Consider the following 19,076-nt stretch of genomic DNA (forward strand, 5'->3'; position numbering starts at 1 on the left):
TCAATGTGTGAGGATCCATTAAAAAGACAAGAAGCACGTTGCTAAAGGAGTATCAAAGAACGGTCTTTTCCAATGTAAAGGTTTTGTGCAGTTGAAAAAGGTGTATCTGTAGTTCATAATTTATCAGGTACTTCTTGCATGATGGGTAAGCAAGTCTACTATTGTAGCACGCACAGTAAACTCCAAGTTTTCCACTCATCTGAAGACATAGATATAAAGGTAGAAAAGGATGAGCCACGAGAATTTTAGAAGAATTTACAATGGAGACATCAGACTTCCCACTCGTACATGCAGACTTTGGAGGAGTAAAGTACATTGAAGATGACATTGTGGTCTCAATATGTATCAAGGAAACCAATCCACCTTGGTAGATTATGACTTGATTAACATTTAAGAGCCGAAGCCAAAGGAGATTCAAATCTAGAGGAGGCTATGACATCAGAGTCTGCATACTGTGTGACCATACTTGTAATGTAGGCCTACAAAGAGGAAGGTCATTGGAACCAAATGAATCTTCAAGATGAAGTATACGTCTTGACAAGTAAAGGGCTAGTCTTGTAGCCAAAGGATATGCTCAAATGGAAAGACTTGATGGCCATGGAGAATAGCCATTAAAATGATTCTTCCACTAGCTGCTCACGAGAAAAAATTGGAACATAAAAAATGGATGTGAAGTCAATGTTCCTACATGGGGACTTTTAAAGGAGGTGTTCAAAAAGGTCATTGCCCCGCCTGTGTGCCCCATATGAGTAGACTAGGATAGAAACAGAGCATATGAAGGCACCGAAAGTAGGCCAGGTACCCATGATTAGATTAGGTCCAAGGAGGCTCTACCAATCAGCAATTGACATATTGACATTCAACACTCTGGTGGGGTTATCCTAACCCAAGGAGGGCCTCAAGTCAACCACCTATCAGCCTGGTTGGCTATTCGGGTCTGTAGACTGGCTCATCGGCCCCCCAAACTAGTAGGTCAGCCAGCAACAGGTGGAGGGAGCACTCTAATCTGCTCCCTATAAATAAAGCCATTCCCTCCTCTGCAACTCCCACAGAAGTCAACTTTGGCAGCACAAGAGGAGAGAGACAAAGACAGAGACAGAGACAGAGAGAGAGAAAGAAAGAAATTTTATTAAAGTCTTTGGAAGACCGATGGGTCTATGCGACTGCGAAAAAAACCTGAATACAATGAGCTGTGGTAGTGGAACTACTAAACGAGCATCCACACCAATGCAGAATGCAAAAAAATGCAAAATGGTAGTACTAAGTTCTGAGTACAACATAGTCATATCCTGACTATATATATATCAATCTCAGCATCATCATTGGCATCATCATAACCATCATCATCATCATCATCAGCAACAAGACATCAGGAAGGATGAGGCTATGGCAACGAAGGCATGAGGTCAGCAATAGAATGTTGTCGCCCCCTCAAGGGTGCAGTCCTGGTACGTCTCCTCGTCCTTGCTCTACGTCTAACCAAGGCCACTGTGACCCCCATCCGTCGGGCTCTGACCCTAAACAAGGAGGGGATGTCCCAAAGTGTGATATGTGAGTCAACCCTCTGTCTGAGCTATCGGGTAACAGGCTCCGAGTCACGGTCATGTCGAGGTCTTGCCTCATGGGGGTCTAAATGATCTGGCTGAAAGAACTCCGTGATAGAGCTTTGAGAGGTATCAGTCAAGGGAGAAGTCTGCTCCTGTCTCCGTGCTCGGAGTATCCTATCGCGGTGTCTAAGCATCTCATGAATGAAACCAGCCAAACATCATTGGTCTGGGTAGGAGAGGACACGGGCCAACATCCCATAACTATCTCTGAAGAGACAGTAGAAACGCCCTCGGATCTCATAGTAAACAAGACACCTGAAGATGAAATGGCCCTCTGTCTCAACCTCCCGCATGTCACACAGTGTGCATATGCGCCTCTCCCTGGGTAACCACTATGCTCGGCCGCTCTCGATACGAAGTCTGTGTGAAGAGACCCGGAACTGCCCAAGGAAGATCCTCAACGAGAGGGGTAGGTGAATCTGCGTGTATCCTGGTGGATCAATGAAACCCTCCGTTGTGATACGTAAGAAGTGATCTCTGTAGAAGCCTAGCTTCACTAGAAGATCACTCGGGCCCAACCAAGTCCGGAATGTGTGTAGCTGTAGTAGATCCTCACGGATAACCTGGTTGACCTCGTGTGATAAGAGGGGAGAGAAAGGAGCATCCATGCTGTACTAGAAAGGGGGTAGTCTGTCCATGTGGAGCCCTAGTCCTGCAAACCATCTCTCTGTGCGTGCATACCAACACCTCTTATCTCCCCCTGTTGCAAGTGCCATAGAAGAGGACAGTGCTAGCCATGGCATCCTAGTACGCCTGGATGTGTAATCCCCATACTCCCTGACTCAGTACAGATATGTAATGACTTGAAATGCAGCATCTAGCTGTAATGGGGGTGACCCAAACTCCGCCCGAATAATCTAGTGAGGAACAAATGGCTTACCACGGATCATCCGTGATAACATGAGAACCTGTAGCCGCTCCACCCTGGCCCACTATGTATCCGACAAATCTGGCCCCCAGCATGGGCTGCCATACATCCCTGCAGGGCGGACCAAGGAGTCAAAAAGCAACCCTTTGGTCCGTTGATCCTGAAAATGAGAGCAGAAGCACTGTCTCTCTAGTCTAGCCAATGAAGCATATCCTCTGCTCAAGCGCGCCTGCATCGTGGGTCTCATGGTGAAGGTGGGTCCGAAAAAGACGACCCCCAGATAAGTGTATGATGAAACTACCTCAACAAGGGACCCATCAAATGTAAAATGCTCATCGCGCATGATGACTTGAGATGTATTGAAGATCATAACCTTGGTTTTACCCAAGTTGACCTTCAAATCATGAGACTCACAAAAGGACTGTAGTGCATCAAGGTGTCTCTGGAGCCCCTCTGTTGAGGAAGACAAGAGAGCCGCGTCATCTACATAAAGTAATATCCGGCTCAGCGTGTCTGCAAGAGAGCAACCTACCCCACCCTGTGCCTGCATCACTGTCTCGACCTCGTCGATGTAGAGGCCAAACAAGGTAGGTGATAATGGGCACCCTTGTTTGACCCCGATAGTACTCATGATCTTATCTGTCCATCCAGATTTTGTCCAGACTCTGCCTGAAACTTGCTCATAAAGTGCCATGACAGCCCAAATGATCTCCTGATTGTAACCCAGATACTGTAGGTGTCGTATGAGGCGGGCTGAGGCGGGCTCTCGGAACGGTGTCAAATGCCTTGCAGAAGTTCACAAAGCAACACTAAACCCTCTGCTTCCGTACCCTCGCCTCCTCGATGATACATCTCAGTACGAGAATGTGGTCCATGGTCCCATGATCCCGACCGGCCTGTCCCGCTGCTCTGAGTCCTTGACACTCCGCAAATCTGCTGACCTCAAAATCAAGTACTGATGCATAAATCTTGGACATGACATGTCCAATCATAATGGTCATGTAGTTCTCCGGGTTCATGGGATCCCCTACCTTGTGGATGGGTGAGATAGTGTTGATGGTCCAAGTGCGTGGAAACCCCAAGCAAACAGCTTCATTAAATAGCCTGGCTAAGATCGGGGCTAGGAGGTTAATCCCATATGCAATGAACTCAGTGCATAGTCCCTCATGATCCTTGGCTCGGCCATTATGAAGTTTCATGACGGCATCCTTTACCCCCCCCCTAGTGAAGAGGGTGCAGGATGTGAGGTGTGGCATATGTGATAGGTTAGGGACTAGCTGATTTGGGATATCATAGAGCGTGCGTGCATAATCAGACCACACCTGAGTATCAGTGAGTGGTGGGGGGGACCGTCACTCTAGAAATCTCCGCCAAAAGTCCTTAGAGTTGTTACTGACCTGAATGTTCAATAGCTCCTCCTCGTTTTAACGCACGAAGTCAAGTTTCTTCCTACGTACCAGACGGCGGTACTCGCGTAGCATCTCTGATTCGCTCGGAAGGCTATTTTTTGTTTCGAATCTGAGCTGACGGCGTAAAGCCTTACACTCATCATTGTACCAACTATTACAGGGTACGGTCCCAAGAGGTGGTAGGCGGGTGGAGCGGGTGGTGTCAGGAAAGGCATGAAGAGCAGTCTCGTGTAGTGAGCGAGTGACTAGGGCAGCACGGTCTTCTAGTAAGGGTATAAAGTCAATGTATGCGAGAAGTATATACAGACGACTAGAGTAAGTAGGTGAGTGATTGCGATCAAAGCGTATATTGTGGTAAGTGGAGTAAGAGCTCAACGGGGTAGAAAGTGCTGTGCAGCGAGAGGTAGAAATGCTAAAGAAAAGATAGGTATGGTCAGCCCCTGGAGGGAGAGGTGCTACGGTAAAGTTAGTGATGCGAGATGTGAAGGCAAAGGATCCCATGATGTAGTCCACCACATTGAAGCCTCACCCATGTGGAAAGCAAGTGAAGCCGCTTGATGCGGGCCATCTATCAAGACCAGTATAGATAATGAGATCATGCATCCTGCCGAGGTCTAATAGGGCCTGCCCATAAGATGTGAGCAGTCCTCGTCTGTTAGCCGAAACTAGTAGCATACCTGCCTCCTCAAGGTCAATGTCTGGCAGTAGAGTGGAATCATCCCTAAAGTCGAGGAGTGGTGCCTGACGAGCACTTGTTCTCGCGTTGAAGTCCCCAACTAGGGGGACTTCCTCGCGGCTAGAGAAGTCAACGATGGATTGATAAAGAGTAGCAAATGGAGATGTCTCATCCTCCTCGAGTATCTCTGGCAAAGCAGGAGGTCTCGGGGGGAAGTGGAGTTGAAAGTGGAGCTGAAACTGGAACTAGAGCTAACGTTGAGGCTAAAGCTGAGGTTGTGCTGAGGCTGAGTATGAGGATGTAGCTGATGTAGCTGAGATCGAAGCTGAGACTGAAGCTGGAGCTGAAGCTAAGGCTGTGGCTGAAGCTGAGGCAGAAGTGGGGGCCTCACCTTTGCTTTGTTGTCCACTCCAAGTCCACTGCGGTTGTATCGTGTGTTCACATCTTCTAGTTTCAACAGTGTATGTTTTTTCTTGGCGGCTTTATCTGTATCCTTGCCACCTTTTCCCATTTTGTTTGATTGACCTGTGTTCGGTGCAGGTCTTAGTGCAGGAGTGGGAGCGGGAGTGGGAGCGAGAGCATGAACATGAGCTCCCTCCCCATGATGGGAGGTGTCCCAAGGGGGGCTGAAAAGAGGCTGAGGGGTGGCGGGGGGGCTGTAGGTAGGCTGAAGCAGGCGGGGGGGCTGGTAGGGAAGGGGGGGGTGGCTGGAGAGCAGGCGGGGGTGGCTGAGTGGTAGAGGGAGTAGCTGAGGGGTCACGAGGGAGTGGGTGAGGGATGGCAGGGAACTAAGGGGTAGCGGGTGGCTAGAGTGGAGGAGGCCGAGTAGAAGGGGAGGAGGGGGCGCAGAAGAGGGAGCTGCAGCAGGCGGTGGGTGGCTGAGTGGAGGAGGCGGAGTAGAAGGGGAGGAGGAGGCTGCGCGGAGGGGGCAGCAGAGGCGGGGCAGGAGGGGAGGAGGCGGCGCAGTGAGGAGGGAGCGGGTGGAGGAGGGAGCTGAGGGGAGGAGGCAGCTGGCGGAGGAGGGAGCTGCAGGGAGGAGCAGCGTGGGGCTGCAGAGCAGAACAGGGCGGAGCAGCGAGGCGAGGCAGGGCGGAGCAGCAAGGCAAGGTGGAGGAGGGAGCTGCAGGGAGGAGGCAGCACGGGGAGGAGGCAGAGAGAGAAAGAAAGTTTATTAAAGTCTTCGGAAGACCGATGGGTCTATGAGACTGTGACGGGGAGGAGGCAGAGAGAGAAAGAAAGTTTATTAAAGTCTTCGGAAGACCGATGGGTCTATGAGACTGTGAAGAACCTGGTACAAACGAGCTGGTGGTGGAGTTACTAAATGAGCATCCACACCAATGTCCGCGGAAGGCTACGGGCCTATGGGACAAGGTATAAAACGTCAAGAAGACGTACATCATCTTAAAAAGCCCCAGAGAGAGTCGAGGGAGTGCCAAAGCAACTCAGCCCCGAATTATTAAAGCATAACTACATTGAAATACTATCTTAAAGGTGGCCTGAAGAACATCAATTTAAGACTAAGAGTCTTTAGGTTTGGATTTGAAATCTCTTATTAATGCTTTTCCATTTCTGTAAACAGCACATTTTCTTCCTTTCGAGCATCCTTCAATTTAGTCAATTCAGTGGCATTCATTTTGAGCTGAGTTGGAGTGAGCTCCATCCATATTTTAGTACCTCTCAATTCATTAGTTTGCTTGAGAATTTTGCTTCTTTTCATCTTGTCTTGGAAGCATACTTTGGCTTGTGTCCCCTCTTGGACGACAACAAGTACATCTTCAGCTTCCCACTCCCTGGGGGATTCTTAACATGACATTGTCCAGCTTTTCCCTATGACTTCCTTCAAACCAGCCCTTCGATAGCCCCCCTACGCGTATGATTCTTGCATTTGCCACCCTTTTTTCCTGTTCTTGTATTTCTACATACACATCCGATGTGTTGATTTTAGTATCAAATGTTGCTGTGATTTCCTATCTCACTGAGCTTAGTTGTAACCAAGTCATGGACTGCAGTTACCATATGTGGTGTGGGTGTTGCTGTATCGTGTATCTGCAATACTTTGTGAATGATTTCCTGCTTTCCTTGTCCTTCCTGAGCATTTGTTTTCCTCTCTAGAGCTGGAATTCTGAGCTTGAGCTCACGGATTTCCTGCTGTAAATAATAGATATGCTCTTGTGGGTCTAGCATACTCACCATTCTCTTATGCCGTAAGCAATTCTTTGTATACGAGGAAGGAGTCTTTGCAAACTGGCATATGGGTGTTGAAGGGAGGGCAGCGATGTAGGAGTATGAAGCTTTCGTTGGAGTCGCGTTAAAAGTCTTGATCTTGGGAAAAGCCATGGGCATCTTGGCATCCCCATCCATTGTGTCCTGCATGCATTTGGCAACCCCCTACACTAACCCCTAGGGTTGGGGTAGGGGCACAGCCCAAACCTTGGAGCTAGGTGTGCCTTGCTGACGAAACTTCTCCTGGCGGCGCAAGCATACTGTATGGTGCGGTAGGGCTACTTTACGGCTGTACTACCAATCCTGCTTTATGGTTGTATGGCGCCTGTTGTACGGACCTCGGCGACGCCTGCTAGGGTAGATGGGTGGGAGAGACAGAGAGAAAAAAAATAAGAAAGTCTATTAAAAGTCTTCGGAAGACCAAAAATGGTCTATGAGACTAATAGAAACTGATACAATGAACTGATAGGTGGAGCCACAAAACGGGCATTAACAACTACGACAAATACAAAAATCCATAGCCAAAATCCATAATCCATAACCTTGCCCATAACGGCGTCGATACTCTCTGAGTGGAAGCCAATAAGAGTGCTAGCTCTAGGAGGGGGGCATGGATGTGTGAGACTGCAAAAACCCTGTGATAGGGTATTGGTGACTGTCGACATGTACGGCTCACTGAAGTCTCCTGGCTGTAGCCTTGCGGCGAGCCAGCGCCACAACTACTCCTATGGGTCGTGCATCGGATCTAGTAAGCATGGAAGCAAGGCCCCCTAGAGTGATATGTGCCTTAGTGTGCTGGCGAGTCTAACGTGTCTCTGACTCTGGCTCGAGTCCTCGTGACCATCATCTCCATGAATCCTACTGGGCTGTGCTGTCTGGCTAGAAAAATTGGTGATCATGCTCTAGGTGGAGTCTAAATGTGTGTCATGATCTCCCCTACGTGCCCGGAGCAACATCTCCCTGTGTCATATGGCCTCATGAATGAAGGCTGCCAAGTATCTCTGGTCTGGGTAAAATAGGAAACTGGGTAGGGAGCCAAAGCCATCTCTAAAAAGGCAAGGGGAGAAAGAAAGAAAGAAAGAAAGAAAGATATATTAATGTCCACAGGAGGCCTCACAGGCCTATAGGACAAAGTACACTAGAAAGCGAACTCATACAAGCCTCAGTGGGCTGAAGCAAAGGGTACGCTAGGACCCTTGTTGAGTACTACTCTATGCTAACAGAATCATAATCATAGAAAAAAAGTCAACTACAACTGCAGAGTGGGCCATATCAATCAATCTATCCAGGCGTTGGGACAAAACCGAAGCTTGGTACAGTGATGGCTCTCTGGTGCGCTACGAAGATGTCTCGTATCTACGTCTGTCGAGTTGTCTCGCGCTGCGGTGGGGACGTGGTCTCCTCGCCCTTTGGACTCTTTGGGCTATGTCTAGGGTGACCTCTTGTCTCTGTCGGTCTCCCTTGAGGAAAGCTGTGATAGATCGGACCTCAATAGAGTGTACTCTGGGGGATCTCTGTCGCACATGTGGCCTCTGCATCCCTCTCTCGGTGGTACTGTGGCAGCTGCTCATCCAGACTGCTCTCATATCAGCTAGCTCCTCCTCCTCCACTCCACTGTGTCCTGGGGCTGACTCAAATGTATAGAAGTCTGTGGTGTGTCACTGTGCCCGATCACCCTCTATGTCCTGTAGTGGCCATCCCCTCTTGCTCGCTGATCTGTCGTAGAAGCGTCTCCCTGTGTCGCCGCATCTCCATCAAATAAAGCCCGATACAAACCTAGTCATGAAAATGAATCAATCGTGACAAAGGACCAAAGCCACTCCCCTCTAGGTAGAGACAGTGGTAGCGTCCCCGAATCTTGTAGCAGGCTGGGCAAACACAAAGAAAATGCTCCTCTGTCTCAACCGCCCCAGCATACATAGCGTGCAGACCCGCTACTCTGTCGGTATACCCGCTACTCTCCCTGCCTCGATCCTTAGCTGGTGGGACGAAACCCGCATCTGACCAATCACAATCCTCTGTGTATGGGAGACTCCTCTATCCTTGAGATACTGGGGTCTGATAATGAATCCCTCCTCTATCCTCGAGATACTGGGGTCTAATAATGAATCCTCAAAGAGAGAGAGAGAGAGAGAGAGAGAGAGTCGGCTACAAGTGGAGAAAGGAGAAGGGAGAATAAATAGGATTAGACCCTTCAGGATCTATGGGACTAGCATCACAGTTAACTAACAGTGATCCCTTATATCCGGTGAAAGTAAAAATTAGAAACTTGCCATGTAGTGAGTACTTGTTAAGCCATAGCTTGTGTGCCAGCCCTAGTTTTTGGTTGGCTGCTCTAGTGGATTTTTCAAGTTATCTCTATTGTCCCCATACCCTTGTCTGATGTGTGCGTAGGCTCTACATTTTAGGAGTACATGCTGCTCCTTTTCTACTTCCCTTGTGGGACATATTTTGCAAATCCTTTCTTCTCTCGGGGTTCTGGGTCTTGCCCACCTGCCTTTCTCCAGCTCTAGATCATGTGAATTGGTTCTCTCTCCTTCAAGAATCTCTTGTGGGGAGTTTTCCTTTAGAAATGAATGGAGAAACAAGTCCATCCAAGAGCAAGGCGCTGAGTTTACGCCTTTAACTCAAAATCCCATACACATGGATTATAATTCAAGTGGTAGAGGGAGGAAGGAGTCTCTCATTGATAAGCTGGTTTCTCAGCTTAGCCATATGATTGAAAAGTCCATTATGATGAAATTTGGGACTAAGAGAGTGCTAAATTTTGGGGATGAAGATTTAGGTACCCCCTCGAAAAGAGCCAAATTCCAACCCCGAGAGAGAATAGAATTCCCAAAATATGATGGAGCAAGAGAGGCGGATAAAATCCTTAATTGGATTCTCCATTTTGAGCTATATTTTGCCCATCATGATAAGACCAATCACAAGAAGCTTGCTCTCGCCACACTGTATCTACAGAAGCATGCTTTGATGTGGTGGTCCTTATTACAAACGGGAAAAGAGCCTATTCTTCAATGGTCCAAGTTTGTAGAGCAGCTTAAGGCCACTCTCATGCCTCCGAGGCATGAAGAAGAATTGACTTTCCCTTGGGAAAGTTCAGGGAATTCGATAACGAGAGTAACGCTGAATTTACAGCTAGGTTATGGAAACTCTCTTTAGGGTTACCTGAGAAGAGTGACGATGATAGAAGGAAGAAGTATTTAGCAGCCCTAAGCCCGAAAGTGAGGTATGAGGTTGAAGGGTTCAACCCAACCACCCTGAAAGACCTCACTAAATTGGCTAAGATTGCTGGGAGGAAATTGAATCCTCGTAAACCCTTCAACAAAGGAAAGATGAAAGCTATTGTACAAAATGTTAATAGCCAATCACATCCTGGATAAATACCATTTCCTTCCATGACAGGTGATGAGAAGAAAAAGCTGATTAATGAAGGTAAATGTTTCGGATGTAAGAAACATAAACCAAGGCATCCATGGCATAAATGTCCTACTCTATTAGCCAAAACTGCCAAGACCTATTCTGTAAAAGGGAAAAGCAAAGCATCCAAGCAGGAGAGGGAGGCTCCTACCTCCTCATCCCAAGGATAACCAAGAGCAAATGCATTCAGCCAACACTGGTGTATGGATGTGTGAGCTGGATAGTGAGTAGGTATATTCATTATAGAGTATGGATAACACTGACCAGCTTGTTGAGAATATGTTTCACCTTATTGAGCAGGTTATTATGAAGAGATTTCAGCAGCTTGGTATTCAGAAGAGGATTCCAAGCATGAAGAGATATTGAAGAGGCACTGCAGTGGTACTTCTGCATTTTGGATATTCAGCATCAGGAGGAACCAGAACTTGAGGATGAGATTTAAGTTCTGATTCAAAAGAAATCGTGTACTATCAAGAGAAGACTATTTGCAAATTATGAAGAGGTGATGCAAATGCAGAAGTAAAAGAGAGAAGCGTACGCAAGAGAAAGAGACAAGAGAGGATCCAAAAGAGGACTTTTGCCCATTCAAGCAGGAGGGAGTGTCATGACAAGAGAAATCACTCATCCGTGATGAGTAGACATTAAAACAATATTATATATTATACGCCAATGGTGTAACATGAAATTGTGTTTATGATGGAAACCCACTGAATTGTTATGGCGGTGAATCATCTGAGTAGATAGGACTAGTCGAGTAGGAGCCACTGCTTCAGACGCCATCAAATTTGGACATGTGACACTTATTTTATTAATAAAGATGTGCACGCACGTGTCCAGGTCCTAGGGGCAATAGGAAGGGAAGGGTGCATTAAGGTGCCTTGAATGGTAGATGCATGGGTCATAGGTTAAGCGTAGGTGTAAATGTGAGGAAGAAAGGAACCAAGAGGAAGAGTGAGCAAAATGGAGAGAGTGAGCTGAACGTAGTTCACTCTCCAAAGTGACTGAACTGAAGTGTAGTACAATGAAAGAGATGAGGGTTTTGTCTAAGTGACAAAACCCTATCTAATCACTAACCATAGTTAGAGATTAGACCATGGTTAGGGGAAAAAACCTCTAAGAGGAAAAAGTGCCCCTAACCCACTTATTACATTACATTGGCCACTGCCTAGAATATAATAATAATTCTAACACCCCCCTTAGTGCCAATGTGGTGTACAAGGTAGTGATCAATCACCAAAAGGAGATAAGTTTAGGGCATTGTGAAATGCCTCAAACTTCTCACGTGGAAGTGCTTTGGTGAAGATCTCTGCAACATTGTAATGTGTTGACACATAGATCATACTGGTCTCCCCTACATGCAACTTCTTTCTGACATGATGATAATGAACCTCAATGTGCTTCGTGCGAGCATGAAACACAAGATTCTTTGCCACTGCTATAGCACTCTGACTATCAATGAGAATTGGAGAAGGACCCTCCAATATGAGATGAAGATCAGCGAACAAACGTCGCAGCCAAACACACTCAACTATCGCTGTGAAAGTTGCCCTGTACTCAACTTCACATGAGGAAGTAGCCACTGTAGATTGCTTCTTGCTCAGCCAAGAAATACAAGCGTTGCCCAAAAAGAAACAATTACCACTAGTGGACTGCCTAGTATCATAGTCTCCAACCCAATCTGAATCACTGTAAGCATGCATCTACAAGTCACCCCCCTTGGGAAACATCAAGCCAAAAGACTGTGTGCCTTGCAAATATTTGAAAATATGTTTTACAGCCTGCCAATGTATTGTCTTTGGGCTGTGCATATATCTGCTTACCTGAGATACTGCATACTGAATATCAGGCCGTGTATTGCACAAGTAGATGAGGCATCCAGCAGCCTGGCTATAAAGTGTGACATCCACTGATTCACATGCATCATACATAGTAAGCTTCAGCTCCGGCTCCATGGGAGTGGCAATATGCTTACAATCATGCATGTTGAACCTATCCAAGAGCTTCTGCACATACTTGGATTGAGACATAACGATGCCACGCTTGTTTTGTATAAACTGGATCCCCCAATAAAAATTTAGCATGCCCAAATCTGTCATGTCAAATTCAGCTTTCAACTCAGCTTTGAAATCTGCAATTATTTCCTCATTCGACCCCGTGAGCAGCATGTCCTCTACATTTCCCAGGAATGCATCTATCTTGGCATACCATGCACGTGGGGCGTGTTTCATCCCATATAAAGCTTTGTTAAGCTTGCAAACCTGAAGTGCATTGCCAAAAAGTTCAAATCCAGGAGGTTTCTTGACATAAACCTCTTCCTGCAAGTCCCCATTAAGGAAAGCTGTTTTTATGTCCAACTGATGGACATTCCAAACAAAATTTGCAGCCATTGCAATAACTGACCTTATGCTGGTCATCCGGGATGTAGGAGCAAATGTCTCCTCATAATCTATGCCCTTCTTTTGTGCATAGCCTTTGGCAACCAACCTTGCCTTGTACCTGTCAATAGACCCCTCTGGCTTCCTTTTGACCTTGAAAACCCACATGGTACCAATGGCATGCTTACATGGTGGCAAATCCACAACATCCCAAGTCTAATTTTTTTCTATGGACTGCGACTCATTGTGCATGGCATGCATCCAATGCACATTATCCTTTTCTTCTTCAAAAGAGTCAGGTTCCTCTTCATCAAGAAGAGTCCCTGCATAAGCTGTCTCAACTAAAAGAGCCTCCCCTACGTGCCTTACTGCACTATGAGTCCTACCAAGCAATGGGGCCTCAAGCCTGCTCTCCCTGAGAGTCTGTAGCCACCGATTCAGGACTGTTTTGGCTGGTGTATCTCTTGAATCTCTTGCCTAACAACTTCATCCACACCCTGTGGAGGTACAAAATCAGCCGGTGGCTGAATCGGGGCATGTGGATTAGGAGGAGGATGCTGTGAATTCCGATTTTCAGCTGGGGAACCAAATGCGATAGGAAGCATCCCCTCAAAAACATCATCTAAAGAAGTTGGAATCTGAAATTCAGCATGTGTATGTGCTGAATTTTCAGAGAATATAACATCTCTACTCACAAAATCTTGTGTGTAGCAGGATTGTAGAGACGATAGCCTTTGCTTTGTGAACTATACCCCACAAAAATGCATTTAAGTGCCTTATCTGAGAACTTGTGTCCAAACTCCACAGGCACGTGGGCGTATGCAACACAACCAAAAACTCTAAAATGGTCCACTGAAGGCTTTCTCCCATGCCATGCCTCATAGGGAGTGATTGTCTTTAAAGCCTTTGTGGGAGCCCGATGCAAAATATAGTTTGCACACATGAGGCTTTCAAGCCAAAACCTGTGAGGCAACTTCTTACTTGTAAGCATGCATCTATCCATCTTCATAGTGGTGCGATTCTTCTGCTCAGCTTTGCCATTCTGTTGAGGTGTAAGCCTCACTGTAAGCTGATGCATGATACCGTTCTCCTTCAAAAATGCCTCAAATTCATGAGACATATACTTTCCCCCTCAATCTGTACGAAGTGTCTGCACCTTGAGTCTTGTCTCATTCTAAACCATAGCCACAAAGTGTTTGAAATGCATAAACACTTTTGATTTTGCCTTGAGACCATAGACCCTAGTGTAAGTTATAAAATCATCTATGAATGTAACAAAATAAAGATAACCCCCAAAAGCAAGTGTCCTCATGGGACCACAGACATCACTGTGCATAAGGGTCATCATCATTAGTGGCTGTAGCATCTGAACTACCCACTGAAAAATCTTAAGTGCAAGACAGAAAGGCATAGTACTCTTCCACAAAGTTGGCTGCAACATCTCCCCCATCATGAGAATGAGGAGCTGATGCATCTGACACAGCCATACCTGAATCCCTTTTCTTCTCTTTAGCTATGCGCTTCTTGCATTCTCTAATATAATGACCTCGCTTCTTGCAATAGTGACAAATGCCCTTCTTTTTCTGCATCACCCTTAGCCTTATAAGAGGGCTGTCCTAAATCAGCTTTATGCTGATGTGTGGGCTGATTGGCATGTGGTTTTTGCTGCCCTTTACCCTTGGGCTTGAACTTGGAAAGCATAAGGGTCATCATCATTAGTGGCTGTAGCATCTAAACTACCCACTGAAAAATCTGAAGTGCAAGACAGAAAGGCATAGTACTCTTCCATAAAGTTGGCTGCAACATCTCCCCCATCATGAGAATGAGGAGCTGATGCATCTGACACAGCCATACCTGAATCCCTTTTCTTCTCTTTAGCTATGTGCTTCTTGCATTCTCCAATATAATGACATGGCTTCTTGCAATAGTGACAAATGCCCTTCTTTTTCTGCATCACCCTTAGCCTTATAAGAGGGTTGTCCTGAATCAGCTTTATGCTGATGTGCGGGCTGATTAGCATGTGGTTTTTGCTGCCCTTTACCCTTGGGCTTGAACTTGGAAAGCATAAGGGTCATCATCATTAGTGGCTGTAGCATCTGAACTACCCACTGAAAAATCTTAAGTGCAAGACAGAAAGGCATAGTACTCTTCCACAAAGTTGGCTGCAACATCTCCCCCATCATGAAAAAGAGGAGCAGATGCATCTGACACAGCCATACCTGAATCCCTTTTCTTCTCTTTAGCTATGCGCTTCTTGCATTCTCCAATATAATGACCTGGCTTCTTGCAATAGTGACAAATGCCCTTCTTTTTTTGCATCACCCTTAGCCTTATAAGAGGGCTGTCCTGAATCATCTTTATGCTGATGTGCGGGCTGATTTGCATGTGGTTTTTGCTGCCCTTTACCCTTGGGCTTGAACTTGGAAAGCATGGCATGCTCGCCAGCCCGGGTTGCCATATTTCTTCTTGTCTGCTCCTCCTGCAATAGAAGTCCTACCAACTCGTGAAAAAAGAGAGGATTGCTGCCCCCCCTCAATGACAAATTCAGCGAGGTATGGAAACCAAGATAGGACTCAGGAAGAGAATTCGGAGTGGTGGTTATCATCTCTAAATCTGCCATGACTTCATCAATATTCAGCAATTGTTTCTTCAAGTCCTGAAGCTTTGTGAGGTGAGAATTCATGGAATCTCCCTCATCCAAATGTGTATGAGAAAGCTCTCGCTTCAGAAAGGAAACTCTGGCATCATTTCTTGCTGCAAACATACTCTCTAGTATCTCCCAAGCTGCCATTGATGTCTTGCATGACCGAATGTGAGGTATAATGAACCTCTTGACAGAGAGAGAAATCACTAAAGAGCTTGTGCATCTCTAGAGTCCCATCTTTTCTGCTCTACTGTGGGAGCTCCTAGAGCAGCAGCTCCAACTACTTGTGCTGTATTTTGACCTCTACCTCTACCTCCAGTTGTAGGAGTGACAGGTGGAGCCACTGTATCTGGTCTTGCTTCATCTCCATTGACATAATCCCAAAGATGTCTGCCAACCAAGATATTGCGAACCATGAAACTCCACAAGAAATAGTTGATGCCATCCAACTTATCCTCCTGTGTGAGAACTCCGAATCCTCCTGTGTGAGAACTCCGAACACCTCATTGGGGTTGTTCTGAGCCATTTTTGCCTAATAAACTCAAAAAACACAGCAAACTGACCAAGTCCCTTTCTGGGATGTCAAATGCACAAGTAAAACCTGCAAAGAAAATCTACCCACAGTGACAAATACTGTCACAGTCTATCCAAGGCTCAGAATGCACCACAATGCTCTGTTGAATGCCCAAAATTTTGCTAATAGAATCTGCAAAAAAGTGAAAAAAGTCTGCAAATCAACTCGTACTGAGTCCAGAAATGCTTGCAAACTTCCAAAATGCTCTTTTACCTACAAAATTGCAACTCAAATGCAAAAGCCCCAATTTCTTGTGGGAAATTGCATACAAAAGAGAGCAAATGATCTGAAAGCCCCAAATGTTGCACAAATTGCACTCTGCCTGCACAAGCCCCGAATTTCACTGCAAACTTTGCAGTGTAATTGCAAAAGCCCCAAATTTCTTCCACACCTGCAAATCAACTACAATGTCTGCTAAAGCTCCAAATGTGCTCCCAAAAGTTGAGCCAAACAATGGCTAAATGCACAAATGTGACAAATGCCTATCAAAAGCGTGCTTCCAAAATGCCCCTGCAAAAGAAAACTACTCAAGGTACCAACGCTCCAAACTGTACGGATGTCTGTACGGTCGAAATCCTGTACGGAATAGTGGCGCAGGTGTACGGATTGTGCAACAGCTGGTGTACAGACTGTACGTCGACTGATACGGACCTAGAGCAGATGTACAGAATACAAGCTGTATGGCCGCCACGAATCTGCTGGCACAGCTATACGACGGTACGGACAAAAGGCGCAACTGTATGGAATGCGAGCGGGAGCTTGTATGGGTTGTACCGACGATGTCATTGTAGGTGTAAGGACGGAGTACGAACAACGTCGCTGCAGGTGTACGGATGGAAATCCGTACAGTCGTACGAATTGTTCGGACGAGCAGGAGCGGGAGCTGGAGGTCGAGCTTGCGGGCAATGGAGCAGTTAAAGCACGGGCAGGAAGGACCTACTCTAATACCAAATGTGAGAAAGAAAGGAAGCAAGAGCAAGAGTGAGCAAAATGGAGAGAGTGAGCTGAACGTAGTTCACTTCCCAAAGTGTACTGAACTGAAGTGTAGTACAATGAAAGAGATGAGGGTTTTGTCTAAGTGATAAAACCCTATCTAATCACTAACCGTGGTTAGGGGGAAAACCTCTAAGAGGGAAAAGTGCCCCTAACCCACTTATTACATTACATTGGCCACTGCCTAGAATATAATAATAATTCTAACAGTAAATGGGAAGATGGAACTTGAGTGATCTCAAGTGACATTAATGAAAAGGTATCACCCTTCATTGTGAATCTCACGTAGCATTCTCTCTATTCACCTTGCATTGATCTGCCATTTCTCTCACATCTTGCATGTAGGTCGAAAAGAGAACAAATACTCTCACGAGGGCGCTCTCCCCCCATTGGAGGGCTAATTGGCATTCAAATTCTGCATGTATCACACACATTTGTATTGAGATGTCAAGTTCTTCACATTTGGTATCAGAGCAGCGACAATCCATGACCAAGACAGCAACAAAAGAGAAAGATGTATTGACGTGCTCTGCATAGATCATATAGACTTGTTCCTTGGGATAGAGTGGTTTAGAACCCACATTGTCATGATTGGTTGGGAAGCTCATACACTTTCTTTTTTGAATAGAGGCACCCAAGTATCTATACAGTGTAATGGCATTCAAGCCCTTTTGTATCTGCAATGCAACTGTGAAACAACTTCTTATGATGTGTTCCAGTGTGTCTTAATTCCACCTTCTTCATTTGTTGTTTCAATTCTAAATCACAATGAATTAAGTGTGTTTGAACAAAGAGAATTAAAGACGTTGAGTGAATTTAATTCACCTCAACTGCCAGAAGGTTTACCTCCAGAAATAGTAGTAGACCATTGCATAGACTTAGTCCCTAGTGTTCAGCCTATAAGTATAGGATGAGCTAGTTAGAGGAGGAAGAGTTAGCTAGGCAGCTTCAGAACTACCTAAAGGTGGGTTATATACGCCCAAGTAAATCACCCTTGGGGTGCCATATCTTGTTAAGAAGAAAAAGGATAATAGACACAGAATATGTGTTGATTATAAACGATTGATGTGACAATAAAGAATAAGTATCCTCTCCCTAGGTCTAATGACTTCATTGATAGATTGGCAGGAGAAAAGTATTTCACTAAGATTGACAGGAGCCTAGTATTTCATTGAGTATCCTCTCCCTAGGTCTAATGACTTAACCGACAGATTGACAGGAGCAAAGTATTTCACTAGGATTGGTTTGCATATTGTATATCACCAGATCCGCATTTATGTTAAACATATAGAAAGAACAATGTTTTGGGCTAGGTATGGTCATTACGAGTTACCTTTTGGGTTGACCAATACTCCCACAACCTCCAACAAATGATGAACGAGTTGTTTCGAAATTATATGGGCAAGTTTATCGTTGTGTTCTTTGATGACATCTTTGTTTACAGAAAGACATTAGAAGAACACATTAGTCATCTTCGGATTGTCTTAGTTTTACTCAGATAGAATTAGTTATATGCCAAGATGAGTATATGTCACTTCTTAATGAAGGAGATTATTACTTAGAACACAAGATTTCTAGGAAAGGTGTTAGCATTGATCTAGATTGTATTTAAAAAATTTTGAATTGGCAATACCTCAAACTGTGAAACAACTTCGTTCTTTCCTAGGATTTACTGTCTTTTTAAGGAAATCAATGCATGACTATTTTAAAATCATGGTTCTCTTGACCAACATATTGAAAAGTCGTGGACATCGATCCAATCAACCTAGCACTTGGAATGAAGAGTTGAACAACGCTTTTGCCACATTGAAAGTTTATGTCAAGAAGCACCCGTTCTAGCGCTACCCAATCCTATCCGGCCTTATATTTTGGAGGCCGATGTGAGTGATTGTGTGATTGGGGATGCATTGTTCAAAGAGGGTAGACCACTTGCTTTTGAGAGTAAAAAGCTAGATGACAATCATCAATCAATAAATTATATGTGTGATGGAACTGATTTGAGGGGAGGAAATGCTAGATGGGCAGAGTTAATGCAAGATTTCAATTTTGAGATCTATTGGAAGGCTTCCTTTAATAGTATAGCAGATGCTCTTAGTCAAACTAAGATGGTAAATGTCATTTACAAAGATATCCCTCTCATCTATTTTAATCCTTGAGAGGGCTTTGTGTGGCTAATAGTTGTTTCAATTCTAGCAGAAGGTCCAGGATAGGAGCTCCATGATTAACCAAGACTCAAGATTGTGCCACCTAGGACAAGTGGCAGGAGGTCGGCGGTGGGATATTCGAA

The 19,076-nt window shown here is 45.5% G+C and overlaps 1 protein-coding gene across 4 annotated transcripts in view; it reads right to left on the bottom strand.

Moving 5' to 3' along the window:
• The window catches only part of LOC147897531 (biotin--protein ligase 2-like), a 117,643-nt gene that overhangs the window by 88,285 nt on the left and 10,282 nt on the right, over window positions 1-19,076 (bottom strand). The window contains exon 2 of one of the 4 annotated variants that reach the window (XM_087380008.1): window positions 18,123-18,221. The exons of the other annotated variants lie outside the window; for them this stretch is intronic. The gene's annotated coding sequence lies outside the window, so the exon portion shown is untranslated. The remainder of the gene's footprint in view (window positions 1-18,122; window positions 18,222-19,076) is intronic. 4 annotated transcript variants of the gene reach the window in all.

This window comes from Dipteris shenzhenensis, chromosome 10, assembly GCF_047967505.1.
Source record: "Dipteris shenzhenensis isolate YYH24624 ecotype China chromosome 10, Dip_SZ_1.0, whole genome shotgun sequence".
NCBI lineage: Eukaryota > Viridiplantae > Streptophyta > Polypodiopsida > Gleicheniales > Dipteridaceae > Dipteris > Dipteris shenzhenensis.